A 15631-nucleotide genomic window follows, 5' to 3' on the forward strand; every position below is an offset into this window, starting at 1 on the left:
TGTGGATGTTGAAAAATATTCACACTATTAAGTTAAGGGTCAAACTACTAGTGTTAGTTACATGATTTACTATTTATACAAAAACAACTCTTGTGAAAGCAACTTCTCACATATAGCCACAGAGGAATCATGACAAATTGTAGCATGAAGCTAAAATCCCTTTAGGGGACCAGCAAACTCATAAAGTCACCCATGGAATCTCATCATTGAGTCCCTGGCTATCTCACTTGAGTCTGTAGATCTATTTCTGTTCCTTCACAAAAAGGAATCTCGCAATGTCGCTGATATGTGATGGATCAAAAGGTCGCTCGAGAACTACCCACTTCATGTCTTCTGGCTTATGTTTCAGGCTGAGATAGTGATTAGTAAGGCGTGTAGACTGTTTGCTGCACCTGATCGTGCTTTTATGCTTGCTAATTCTCAACTTGATCTTTAGTGTCGTATAGCCTATATAACTCAGCGAGCATGGGCAAGTAATCATATAGATGACTGTCCGAATTGCAATTCGTGTTTATTTTCAAAATCCAGGGTTTCCCAGTGCCAATGTCCACAAATTCTGTTTTCTGGGTTTGTGGACATGCATTACAGGAACCACAAGGATAATGGCCACGAACCGCAGGGAGAGCCCAAAGTGTGTTTGAAGCCTCATGGATTTTCAACATGGGCCTCGTGTGTACCAGACTATCACGCAGGCTTTTGCCCTTCTTGAGTGAGAACAAGGGAGTCAGGGATAGTATCAGAGGCCACATTCAAGATTCTACAGTGTCTCCGTACCATGTTCTGTACCTGGTTGGAAAGTATACTGAAGGTGTTCACAAAAGTGAGTCTGTTTATGGGTTCTTTCTCAGCTCTAACATCCAGTAGGGCATCGCGATTATTGTTAGCGGCCCGTTTCCATGCTCTCCTTACCAAATGTCTTGGATAATCTCGGTCCTGAAGTTGCACTGATAATGCCTTAGCATGTGTTTCGAAATGTTGTCTTTCTGAGCACTTTCTATGTATCCGTAGAAACGGCCCCACAGGCAAATTCTCACGTAGGGCCTTCGGGTGGTGGCTCCCATATGTCAGCAACAATTTTTTTGCCCTCGGTTTCTTGTATAGCTCACATCCTAGTCTCCCATCGGATGGAAAAATCAGGATGTCCAGGAATGGTAATTGAGTTTTACTATACTCAACTGTAAATTTAAGAAACCTGTTCTTACTGTTTAGCCATGCATGGAACTCCAAAATCTCAGCCGTAGAACCACGCCACACCACCAAGATATCGTCTATGTATCTCTTCCACAGCAACACCCTGGTGAAAAAGGGGTTGCTGTGGTTGAGAACATATTCCTGCTCAAAAAAGATGGACGCACAGATTGGCTAGGCTGGGCCCAAAAATGCTGCCTATCGATGTTCCGGAGATCTGTAAAAAGATCATCTCTTCAAATCTAAAAAAGTTCATCATAGCCAATCGCGTGCACTCCATATTGAAATACCCTGGAGTTATGCTATTCAAGTCCCTTGTCTCCAGGAGACCTCTGATGGCCTTCAGAGTCTCCTCTTGTGGGATACAGGTGTACAGTGACTCGACGTCAAAGGTCAGTAGTGATGTCGAAGTCAATCCCAGGGAGCAATCTCAGGACATCAGTCGTGTCTTGGGGGTAGGTGGGCATTTCTTTCACCAAGGGCCTCAAAAAATGATCAACAAATGTGGACAAAGGTTCTAATAAAGAACCGATGCCAGAGATGATATGGCGACCCGGAGGTGGTCTCTAAGCTTTATGAATTTTTGGTAAACAATAAAAGTATGGCATGACAGGATGACTAGTCGACAGAAATTATGCTTCGTCTACCAGTTGGCTGATTTCCACAGCTAGTCTAGGCGTGGGATATGTCACCAATGGTCGATATGATTTGACATCATTTAGTTGCCTCAAACATTCAACGCGATAGGTGTCAGTATCTAAGATCACCGTTGCACCCCCTTTGTCAGCGGGTTTAATTGTGATGGAACTATCTTTAGCTAAGGTGTCCAAAGCCGCCTTTCCTTTAGTGGACAGATTCTGATAGTTCCGAGGGCGAGAGTCACAGAGAGCCATCACATCATGGGTTACAGCCTTCTCAAAGGCTGATACCTGGGCTGGTACCTGATGGATCATAGGAGTGAAAGTAGACAGGGGTCTTAAGCCCGAATTGGTCAAGGCACTGTCAGTGGAACCGGTATCTACTTCCTTAGATTTAAAAAAGAAATGAAGACAGATTTTCCTGAAGAATTTTTCAAGTTTGCATCTCAATTGGAAGGGGGCCCCCTTATTAGTGGGAACAAAGCCCAACCCTTTGTTCAGCACCATCTTCTCGTCTGCTGTCAAAGTACGTGAGCTCAAATTCACTATTAAGTCATCCCGTCCATGCTCGTGCCGGCTGGTTGTTGTTGCCCTCTCCTGCTGCGTCTATTTGGAAATGATGGTTCTGTCTCCGAATGTACTGAGGGCTGTCCTCTTCTCCTGCCTCGATTGCGGCCGCTGCCTTGGCCTAAAAAACTGAAACCAAAACTGGGTTAGGACTCAGAGCAGTAAGGCCAAGCCTCATATCATAAAAAAACAAAATCACTGCAAGTACTGCTAAGCTATTCTCAAAATCTTTTAGGGAAACCTATTGATATGAAACAATAAGTACCATGGATTTATTTTTCAATCTGAAATCAATCTATTTCTTTTATCTAATTTTTCATATCAAAAACATTTTTTCATTTTCATATATTTAACACATAAAAGACATTTGCACCATAATATACCTAGAAAACAAAATAAGTAAATTGCATTCACTCTCTCTCTTACTCGCGTTCTGTTACATCCATCCATCCATACAATCAACAACCTGTCTCAAGACAAAAACTGATCATTTTACAAAAATACTTTATACATTTGACATATATTATTTATAACAACAAAGCCATGGACAATTTTTTTGCAAGTCGATATAGATTATAACATTGTGAGTGCGTTCCTATGGCTAAAAGAAAAACTGGTCTACGCGTTTCGAACTCCCTCAGTTGAGGGGAGTTCTCTTAGGGACCACGTAGCTGAAAGAAAAATGACAAAGGATGTCAACTAGGGGAGGCCCTGTACCTCTCTTTGCTATATTATGAGGCGGAATCTATCTATAAGGAGGACATCGTAACTCACCCTGAGGAGGTCGACGATTGGTTAAGACATATGAATCTCCCCAGTCTTACATATGATCAGTCCCAATTTTTGGATGGTACGATTACTGAAGGAGAAGTCAGGGCCGCTATAAAAAGAAGCAAGAAGGGGAAGGCTGCATGGCCCGATGGGCTACCTGCAGAAATTTATAGAATCTTAGAGGATGAGATAGCCCCCTTCCTCACTAAAATGTTTAACCAGATACTTCTTGAAGGTCATACTCCCCCTTCATCATGGGACAATGCATCAATCACGCTCATATTGAAACCTGGAAAGCCCAAGGAAGCCTGTGAATCATATAGGCCAATATCAATCTTAAATGTGGACTATAAGATTTTTACCACAGTTCTGGCCTCCAGGTTGGCCCTGGTAGCCCCGTCAGTTCTTCATATAGATCAAAAAGGATTTGTAAAGGGGCATCAGTTATATGAACTGACATATGACCTAATAGGGGCAATAGATATCGCGGTGTCAAAAAATCTGCCCTTGACTGCTCTCACACTGGACGCAACTAAGGCCTTCGACAGGGTTAACTGGGTTTACCTGTCGGGGGGCCTTGGCCAAGTTCGGAGTGGGGGAGAGATTTCGTAGAGCAGTTAGTCTGTTGTACGCCAGCCCAGTGGCGAGCCTATTAATTAACGGGGAGCTGTCAGACCCTTTTAATATAACTAGAGGGACTCGGCAGGGTTGCCCGCTTTCCCCCCTTCTGTTTGACTTTTATATCGAGCCTCTCGCACAACAACTGAGGAGAGAGAATGCCATCAGTCCTTTTTGTCACAAAGGGTGGGAAAAGAAGGTGGCATTATATGCTGACGACCTGCTTATTCTCACATCAGATGTAGCTACGGCACTCCCTGCCATATTTGAAATAGCTCAGGGGTTTGGAAGGATATCAGGGTACCAGATCAACACATTAAAAACAGAGATGCTGGTCTGGAATGACGATGCGAGTTCATTGGAAATACAGGCGGGTGAATTACTACGTTATCTGGGCTTAAACATCACAAAGGATCTTAATAAACTTGCTACTATAAATCTTACAACAATTACTAAAGAGTGTAGGAAATTAATGCAGTCATGGTCCCACCTTCAACTATCCTTGATCGGGAGAGTTAATTTGATCAAAATGTCCATTTTGCCCAAATTTTCATTTCTTTTTAACACTATTCCCCTTTATTTTGATCAGACACATATAACTAAAATACAGTCAGATATCACTTCTTTTATATGGAACAAAAATCGTTGGGTTTCCCAGTTATCATGGATCTCCCCTTAGTGATCTTTGGAGTCCTGAGGATATCTCAAAATGCAGCTAGAAACCTGGTGTTTTACACGGTCCTCTTAGCCAGGAGGGAAATCTGCAAGAGGTGGAAAGATCCCCTCCCTCCTTCCCACGGGGACTGGTTGACATCCAGTCTACAGATGGCACAAATGGACCTAGCCAGACCAGGTAACCAAAGTAAAAGGGCTTTTTGGCACAAGCTTGTATGGGCACAATAAAGACCGGGGTTTTTTTTTTCCCCCTGGGTCCAATGATTACACTACTATGGTGCCAAAAAACAGAAGATATCCGGTCATAGCCTGGCCCAGGCCCAACCGTAGGCCTCCCCATTGGTAGCCAAAAATGATATTAAGCTAGTGACAGCTGCTGGATGTGTGGTCTCCCCCCTCCAAATGATCCCATCCAGTTTCAACACTGTGCCAGCTGTACCTTCGCTTATTCTAGATGGCTTTCTTAAACCATGGTGGATATGAGGACAAAAAAAAAAAACCTGTCTCAAGAAAAAAACTGATAATTGTACAAAAATACTTTATACATTTGACATCTATTATTTATAACAACAAACAACAAAGCCATGGACAATTTTTTTGCAAGTCGATATAGATTATAACATTGTGAGCGCGTTCCTATGGCTAAAAGAAAAACTGGTCTACGGGGTTTGAACTCCCTAAGTTTAGGGGAGTTCTCTTCGGGACCATGTAGCTGAAAGAAAAATGACAAAGGATGCCAACTAGGGGAGGTCCTGTACCTCTCTTCGCTATATTATGAGGCAGAATTTTAAAGTTTCTTACCTTGAACTTAATTAGCTGTTCTCACTTATGAGACTGTAATAGAAAACAAAGGACAAACTAAACTTAGCCAAACTAATCCAAAAACCAATGTTTGTCACCACTAAATCTTATCATTCCCATAGCAAGACCGAGTTTGTACTCACAATGAGGTGTCTTCTAGGTCTGCTATTTCTTTTTCTCTTCTTTTCCTTTTGGATTCGGATGGTAAAGCCTAACGTGAAAAAGACATGTGTGTAAGTATTTAACATTACTTGTCCAGACTGCTGGAACTGATCTCGCTGTGTGCCGCTTACTTGATAGTTTTTCAAGGTGCTGTCGTGGTCATTCTATTGTTTATATTTAAATCTTAGGCGCGGCCGCTTTTCAGCTAGAAGAAAAGGAGGCGAAGCCGGTGTTAGGAGCGGGGTTTGTATTTCATTATTCCGGACTGGAGATTTACTAAACAAGACGATTTTTTACCTGCCGGTTCCGTTGTGTCTGTTCCTCACAGTCCACTTCCTCGTTTGCAGTTCAATCGCGTGTGGTTTCCTGATCAGCTAGATATCGCAAGATTTTGGCGCAACCCTTTCTGGGGATTATAGTTTGACCTGGTCGGTCCTTATGAGTCGCGTTGATTATAGAGTCCAGACTGATGTAATAATGCGTGATGGTGATTCTGGTTTTACATGATAAATCACCCAATCTTACCAAATTAAGATAAATAAACACATGTGCAGTTCCGTGTATTTCACGAGGTGGAAACTGGTCAGGTCTTGGCAATAGAATGGACACCTCGTATAAATTGAAGGATTATTCAAAAGGAATTAAGAATGATGGCCCTGCATTGGTGTGATACATATCGTGGGAGCATTATATGGACCCTTCTGGTAGTTGTTGACTGTGAATTGGGTTCCCAAAGGTTTTTGATCTTGATGGTACCAATAGTAAGTGTAATCTGAAAATGGGATTCAGTAGGCCTGAAGCAAAGAGTACGCAGTTCACTGCAGTCTATATATTTCAGATAATTCATTAAGTTCTTCCTCTGCTGTCTTGAATTTTACAATAGTGAAAGAAAGTTATAGCTAGAAAATGTTCCAAACAATTTCTATCCCAAAGAATACCCTTCTGTGTCTAAGATATAGACATATGTATGACAAGCACCCTACAAAAACATAAGCATAAAGCACTAATATTGCTCAGTTTATTTATTTATTTATTTTAAAATTATATTTTTCTGAATTACATAAAGTTCATATTTGAATAGATGAAACAATGATTCAATTATGCATTTGAGAATCAAATTGATTATTACATGTGAATAAATTCATAAACAGTCATAAGTATTTACAAATCCATGTGATAGACGAAAACGTTGACTCAGGTAGATTGTAGATGTCTACAACGCGCGTTTCGGCAAACATGCCTTTATCAGGTAGCCGTCCACTACTTTAAAAAATGTTTTTCTGGGAAGGCAATTTCCAAGTGGCCTTTGACCTAATTTAACCGGTCGGAGTCCGTCCTATTAAAATCAGCTAATGCAGAAGAAGCCATGAGGAGGGTCTCCTATTTCTTTATTGTCTCGTGTAGAGTTTCGAGATATTTTCAGTGGGATTTCATCACCATATTCAGTGTCTGATGCATTTAGAGACTCAGCTAAATCTAGAAACTCGTCTCTTTTGTGACCTCTGAACCTTATTATGTCTAATTTCTTTAGCATGTTCAGCACTGAAACTTTTTGCTTTACTTTAACATGATGGTTGGGATCTCCAAAATCAGAGCGAACTTTCATTCATGCTGTTGTCCCCGCCGGACCACGCAGCTGCGGCCGGCGACCATGGGCACAGGCTGGGTGCAGGACCCGGGCTGGGAGGCGGTGCAGGGCACGAGGCTGGAGCCCGCTAGTCTCCGGGGAATCGGTCCCAGGGCGCCCACTACTCTCTTTCAACCCGCGCGCTCCCTCGCGGCCACCCTCTGACAGCAACAGGTGGTTGTTGACTGTGAATTGGGTTCCCTGAGGTTTTCGATCTTGATGGTACCAATACTAAGTGTAATCTGAAAATGGGATTCAGTAGGCTTGAAGCAAAGAGTACGCAGTTCACTGCTGTCTATACATTTCAGATAATTAATTAAGTCCTTCCTCTGCTGTCTTGAATTTTACAATAAGCATTGCTTCTCTTCTTGCAAGTTTATCTTCAATATCGCCTCCTCGTTGATCACATTCGACTTTGGAGATGACTGTCCATCTTACGTCTTTTTCCGTGTGATTATTGTTTTTCCAATGATTGACCAGAGGGCTGTCTGGATTTTTCTTTTTATTCTTGATTTATGCTGGATGATCCGAGATCGTATTTCTTGGTTAGTTTTCCCAATGTATAACATATTGCAAGGGCATTTTATACTATAGATGACATACCGGGTTTGCAATTTGCAAAAGACTCATGTTTTCAAAATATTTGATTGTGTTGGAACACAGTGCCCTCCTCTGTGCTTGCGCAACATATACAAGTGCCGCATTTTCGGTGGCCTAATATTGGAGGCAGTCCAAGCAATGATCTAACCGTGTTTTTTTTCCTTTTTTTTTCTTTTTTCGGCATCGCTGCCCACACTAGATGGTTTGCTATACTTTGGTCTTTTTTGAAAGGAAATAATGGTTTGTTTTTCAGAGTCTCATCTACATTCTGGACCAGATGCCAATTTTGGTTGATTACCTTTTTCAAAAGATTTGAATTAGGACAGAATGTGGACACATACACAATTCTCATCAGTGGAGTTTTTTTCTTTTTTCTCTATTAGAACTTCTCTTGGTGTCCACCATGCAAGTTTCATTGATCTTTTTAGTAGTTTTTTAGGGTAACCTCGGTTTAGAAGGTTTTCCATGAATTTCGTTGCTTGTATCAAAAATTCATCTTTAAAGTGACAATTCCTTTTTATTCTAAGAAATTGCCCAAAAGGCAAATTTTCTCTTAGATTTCTGGGGTGGTTACTTTTAAAATGGAGGACATTATTTCGATCCGTTTGTTTTTTGAATAGTGTGGTTACTAGTCGCCCTTCTGTTGGATAGACTTCGACATCCAAGAATGCCATTTTATTCTTTGAGTAGTTGATACTGAACTTTATTTCTTGGGTTCTGTTGTTTAGCTACTCGTGGAACTTTAAAAGATCTTCCTCGTTCCCTGTCCAGACCATGAAAACGACGTCGATATAGCGACTCCAGTTGGCAATAAATTCGATAAATGAATTATTCTGGTAGATGTACTTTTCTTTGTATTTTGCCGTAAATAAAATCGCCAATTCTGGGGCGAAAGGACAACCCATCGCTACTCCGTGGACTTGAAAAAAGAATTCGCCATTGAAGTTGAAGTAGTTTTTAGGTCTCGCCTGTCGATGTGCATGCGCATCGAGCTTGCGAGACTATGGGGACTTATCCACTCTTGAACCAACTTGCAAGGAATCGTGGCGATTCCTTGCAGTGCCCGTGACTTTTAAGCTCAATGCGCATGCGCATTGAGCTTAAAAGCGCGTGCACATCAGTTCCCTCAGCCGCACTCCAGGCCCCCGCTCTGCCCCCTCCCCTGCCCGCCGTGTCGCATTTCTCCTCCCCCCTCCCCTTATCTGCCTTCCCGCCGTCTGTTCCCTCTCCCCGCTCCGCCCCCTCCCCTGCCCGCTGTGTCGCATTTCTCCTCCCCCCTCCCCTTATCTGCCTTCCCTCCGTCTGTTCCCTCTCCCCGCTCCGCCCCCTCCCCTGCCCGCCGTGTCGCATTTCTCCTCCCCCCTCCCCTTCTCTCTCTTCCCTCCGTCTTGTTTTAAGTACACCTCGTTTAATAGCAGAACGTCTGGAAAACATTTCCGATTGAGGTTTTCCCTAAATAAACACAAATCGAACTTATGTGATCACTATTCGCATTCATGCATTATATTTCTTCAACGATCATGGCCAGGTCGGGCGATCTGTGCTTGAATCTGGCTTCCACCTGCGATCTGTGTGACCCTGGGCAAATCTCTTTTGGCTTTTCCTGTGCCCCGTTCATTTTCTCTGCCAACACTATGAGTGCTCAGAAACAGACTGTCCCGGAGAAAAAAACGCAATGACACAAGTTGCATTAGGAATTCCATTTGTCGAAAAATCCTCACATTTACAGCGCCCTAAAAACATCAACAAATAGACACGTTTCCATGCTCGTCGGCGCGACGGGTTTCACTCAATGAATTAAAACACCAGACAGGAGATTGTTGCGGGGATGTGTGAGTTTCATGCGGGCTCCGGGTTTATTCAATCTACGCAGAGTGAACTCTGCCTTTCATTTTTTCACAAGTCGATAAAAGGAGTACCATTGGGTTGGAGTATAATGACACCTTTAATTTACTGCAACCGAATAAGCAAAATCCGCCGTAGCACGCGCAACAAATAAAACACGTCATTATTTCATAGCCTTAATTCTTACCGTACAATGTCACTACAATATTCACGGATCTTACACACACCGGATACAGTGAGGTCAGACCGTTACATTATCGACCGGGAAACCATCAGATTCCGGCTCTAATCCCAGCTTCGTTGCCAGTCCACAGTGTGTGTGATCCTGGGCAGACTGCCTCATCTCCGCCTGTGTCATGCTCCCTAGCTACAGCGCCCTAAAAACATCAACAAATAGACACGTTTCCATGCTAGTCGGCGCGACGGGTTTCACTCAATGAATTAAAACACCAGACAGGAGATCGTTGCGGGGATGTGTGAGTTTCATGCGGGCTCCAGGTTTATTCAATCTACGCAGAGTGAACTCTGCCTTTCATTTTTTCACAAGTCGATAAAAGGAGTACCATTGGGTTGGAGTATAATGACACCTTTAATTTACTGCAACCGAATAAGCAAAATCCGCCGTAGCACGCGCAACAAATAAAACACGTCATATTTCATAGCCTTAATTCTTACCGTACAATGTCACTACAATATTCACGGATCTTACACACACTGGATACAGTGAGGTCTGACCGTTACATTATCGACCGGGAAACCATCAGATTCCGGCTCTAATCCCAGCTTCGTTGCCAGTCCACAGTGTGTGTGATCCTGGGCAGACTGTCTCATCTCCGCCTGTGTCATGCTCCCTAGCTACAGCGCCCTAAAAACATCAACAAATAGACACGTTTCCATGCTCGTCGGCGCGACGGGTTTCACTCAATGAATTAAAACACCAGACAGGAGATTGTTGCGGGGATGTGTGAGTTTCATGCGGGCTCCAGGTTTATTCAATCTACGCAGAGTGAACTCTGCCTTTCATTTTTTCACAAGTCGATAAAAGGAGTACCATTGGGTTGGAGTATAATGACACCTTTAATTTACTGCAACTGAATAAGCAAAATCCGCCGTAGCACGCGCAACAAATAAAACACGTCATTATTTCATAGCCTTAATTCTTACCGTACAATGTCACTACAATATTCACGGATCTTACACACACCGGATACAGTGAGGTCTGACCGTTACATTATCGACCGGGAAACCATCAGATTCCGGCTCTAATCCCAGCTTCGTTGCCAGTCCACAGTGTGTGTGATCCTGGGCAGACTGCCTCATCTCCGCCTGTGTCATGCTCCCTAGCTACAGCGCCCTAAAAACATCAACAAATAGACACGTTTCCATGCTCATCGGTGCGACGGGTTTCACTCAATGAATTAAAACACCAGACAGGAGATCGTTGCGGGGATGTGTGAGTTTCATGCGGGCTCCAGGTTTATTCAATCTACGCAGAGTGAACTCTGCCTTTCATTTTTTCACAACCACCGCATCCACCACATCCACCACCACCACATCCACCACCACCACATCCACCACCACATCCACCATCACCACCACATCCACCATCACATCCACCATCAAATCCACCACCACCACCACATCCACCACCACATCCACCACCACATCCACCATCACATCCACCCCCACCAAATCCACCACCACATCCACCACCACCACATCCACCACCACTTCACCACCGCATCCACCACCACCACATCCACCACCACCACCACATCACCGCATCCACCACCACCACATCCACCACCACCGCATCCACCACCACCTCCACCACCTCATCCACCACCTCATCCACCACCTCATCCACCACCTCATCCACCAACGCATCCACCACAACCACCACATCCACAACCACCACATCCACAACCGCCACATCAACACCACATCGACCACCACCACATCCACCACCACCACCACCTCCACCACCACCACCACATCCACCACCACCACCACCACCACATCCACCACCACATCCACCACCACCCCCACATCCACCCCCACATCCACCACCATCACCACCACATCCACCACCACATCCACCACCACATCCACCACCACCACATCCACCACCACCATATCCCCCAGATCCACCACCACCACATCTACATGTGTGTGGCTCTGTGTGTGTAGGTGCAAATGCAATGTTCTTGGATTGTCGTCACAATAAAATACACTGAACATAATGTTCACAAAAGTTATTTACAAACGTTTAAGCTATTACCATTATAAATTACAATAACTTTTATTTAAGTATTAATTATTTACAAAATTAAAAGCCATTGTTATTTGTAATATCAATACATCTAAGTCACGTAAATACAACACACATTGCATTACAAATGCTATAGGTGTCACATTTGCAAAAGTTAAAACTATTGACATTGTAACTGACAAAGCTATTAATTTTGCTACTTTCAAAACCAACACGTAAATAAAAAAAGTGTCATTTACAATACCAATAGCTCAAACTTTCCTAATGCGAAACCTATTGCAAAACATGTTACATTCCAAATGCTATAGGTGTCACATTCGCAAAAGTTATAACTATTGGCATTGTAAATGACAAAGCCATCAATTTAGCAATTTTAAAAACCAACAAATAAATACAATATGTCATTTACAAGACCAATAACTCCAACTTTTCTAATGCGAGACCTATTGCATTTCCAATGCTTGTTCTTCATGGCGAATGCGGCTAATTCCATTATAAACTCTGTGGGAACTTTGACTGTTTTTTCTCTGCTTTCCAGATATGTTGCAATGACTTCTAGACCTTCAGATTGGGCAATTTGTGTATATAAGGAAACAACATCTAGGGTAACTAGATAATGTTTCTTTTCTTCGAATTCTATGAATGGTGGTTTATTTATAAAATCTGTAGTGTCTCTCATCGTACTTGGGGTAGAAACGGTTTTAGAAAAAAATCCACATATTTGGAGCTTGGTTCAAGGAGTGATTCACACCCGGAGACTATAGGTCTTCCGGGTGGTGCTGTTTCATCCTTATGGATTTTTGGTAGGACATAGAAGAGAGGAATCCGCGGATTCTTACATTGAAGGTAATCATATTAGTTTTTGCCCATGAAGCCTTCCGCGTGGCCTTTTTTTAGAATAGAATGTAGTTGGTTTTTTAATTCTATAGTTGGGTCTTTTCCAATTTTCCTGTAGCATGTTTCTTCTTTCAACTGCCTCATTACTTCTGCTGTGTATTTTTCAGTATCCCAGACGACTATTGATCCGCCCTTGTCTGCCTGTTTAATAGTCACAGAAGAATCATTTTTTAATTGCTCAAGTGCTTCTTTTTCAGACTTTGAGATGTTGTAAGTTACCCATTTTTTCTTCTTTTCCATATCCGTTATTGTTGATAGCAATGTTTTTTCAAAAGTAAGAATCTCCTTTGCAACTTTATTAGAAGGTGGACAGAAGGACGATTTTTTCCTCAGGCCAGTTGTCTCCTGGTTTTGGGTATACGGCGTGTTGGCAAAATATGATTTTAATCTTATCTTGCGGCAGAACTCTATCGCCTCAGTTTTGAGTCACACAAAATTGGTGTGTTTTGATGGAACAAATGATAATCCCTTTTCAAGTAACTTTTGCTCTTCTGTTGTGAAATCTTGCTTGATAGGTTGTATATAGGTGATCTTACCAATTTTTGTAGTTCTGTTGGCGGGTTGACATTTCCCATGGTTGTTGATTGTATCTGGGACGTCCCCTTGTTTGCGGTTGGCCTCTCCCTAAAAAAGTCCCCGGTTGTTGCTGAAAAGTGCCTCTTTTTTTATTTTTTGGCCTAAAAAAGTCTGGTTCCCAAAAAATTGTGGATGCGGTGGAAAAGGAGGTATCTGTTGGGGAAAAGGTTGTTGCTGATAGCCCCAGGGTACCGGGGGACATCATTGTCCTTGATTCTGATATACACCCTGTGTACCTCGCCTCCTGTTGAACCTGTTCTGTTAACCCCTACCTCTATTATGAGGTGCACTAGAACTAGATGTGTCAGAGTCACTAGAGCCCTGTTCAGAGCCCGAGGTGGAATAATTAGAGCCATAGCGCTTGCCTTTCCTGTTATACTCTAATGCTACATAGGTCTCACTAGTATAAGGGTATATTTTGACTAGTGAGAACCGAGCAAGATCTTTTTTGAACTTCTCGATCTAAAAAATGAGAATGCTATCTTTATACTCTTTTTTAGATTTATTGGTCTCATTTGCATGCTTTTTGTAGAGGGTGTTAGAGATAGTTGTTTTAATCTGTCCCTCAAGAACCTGTATCTCAATAAGAATGGCATCAGCCACCCTTTTAGCAGTGCTTACAATCAAGATGAGCCAATCGCATGTGCATCGTCACGCGATCAGCCACCAATCGCGTAAAAACTCTTTGTCAGTCAAAAAGAGCCTGGGAGCGTTCGTAACAATCAATCTGGTCGGTGCGCACTTACCAGGTAAGTACTCAGTCATAACCACTCCGTGGATAGATGTACGAGAGTGGGTTTCCTTAAGATTCAACAATGTCAGCCAGTCATCTTGAGAGTCAGTCTAAGTCTCTGGTAAAGCATCCAAAATACTAGGGTTGTCTAATAATATGGAATATAAAACCTTGTCATCAAAAGCAAGGCCTGCAAAGTCGGCAATGGTCAGAAAATAAATCAATCAAAAAGGTGAGCGAAATGTGGAACTCTATACACTTTGGAGTAACCACAGAGAGAAGTACCAGCAGCCGTGGCTGCTCTAAACACCAAAACACATATTTACAAAAGAGGGTCCTAGGGAAATATTATTTAACGACCAGGAAGTCTCCTATCCCCAATTACAACTGAAACAACAAAGAATGGACTACCGGTCTTCAAACATAGAGACACAGAAGATTGGACAGGAAATCGTGGTACTCAAAGCAATACAAACAAAGCCTCACTGTGTTGAGGTGAATCCCATTAGCCCACCACAATGGCGGAGCATTGTCACCTGGGAATGATCATTCATTGTATGAACCAGTGCAGTTCACACCTATCCAGGTGGGAAACAAAACTGCACTTAATTCATAACCAGTGATCGATCCGATCAAAGTTGAAATCTCGATCAGTGGTGCTGATGATTTGCAGTGTAAAAGAAAATGTGTGTGAAAAAAGTTTAAAATTGACTACTAAGACACAGAAAAAACTTAAATAAACGCTATCTTAGTGTCAAGGTTAAAAACACAAGCTGATAGTTTGAAAGAATAACTATCTATAGCAATAGGAGTTGGGTTGACATGTTTCAGCCTAATAGGTGTCACTAACCTGGCTTTCGTCAGGACCAAATGGTGATTACGCTACTGCAAAGTTCTACAAATCTACATGCAAACAAAAAACCATCAAAATTGTGGATACAATACACCCTACCAGAACCTGTGGTGCAAAGATGCAGTAAATTTTCATTTTCACAGGAGGTGCAATATCTTTTCTGAGAAACAAATATTGGGATGATTAGTATCATTCTTTGGTACACAATAACCATGCCAATCTCTTTCTCATCTTTAATAGTGTCTTGAAAATTCTTGACAATATGCTACCCAATCCGTGGCAGAAGGAGTGCACTTCCAAGACTCAATGAATATATTCGTTAGTACTCACCCAGCTTTATGTGGGAGTACTCCTCACCTCACCCAGCTACAGCTCAGTAGATGAGGCCCGCTATGTATCATGGGTAGACACAAAAACCACAAAAGAGTAAAAATCCCTGTGTGCCCACCTCCCATCTTACATACATATAAAAACCTTGATGTCAAAAAACATATAAACTGACCATGAACCCTCAGAGGAGGCCAACACAGATGATGAGGGGGCTGACTTCTTTGCAAAAAGTGCTCTACATTCTCATATAAAAACCTAATGTAAGCACTGTATTGTTATTGGCACCCCTATATATTGTTAACCAACATAGTCTACGGTAAAAAAACACTAGCGCCTAGTCACAGAAGCCACCTTAACAGACAAAGACTGTGATCCAGAGTGATAACGCCAACAAATGCACTGTACACAACCAAAGACAAGAGTAGGAGCCCCTACTGACTCACCTGTCCGTCGGTACCCCTGGCTGGAACCGAGCCGA

The sequence above is a fragment of the Lissotriton vulgaris genome, chromosome 11, assembly GCF_964263255.1.
Source record: "Lissotriton vulgaris chromosome 11, aLisVul1.2, whole genome shotgun sequence".
NCBI classification, from domain to species: domain Eukaryota; kingdom Metazoa; phylum Chordata; class Amphibia; order Caudata; family Salamandridae; genus Lissotriton; species Lissotriton vulgaris.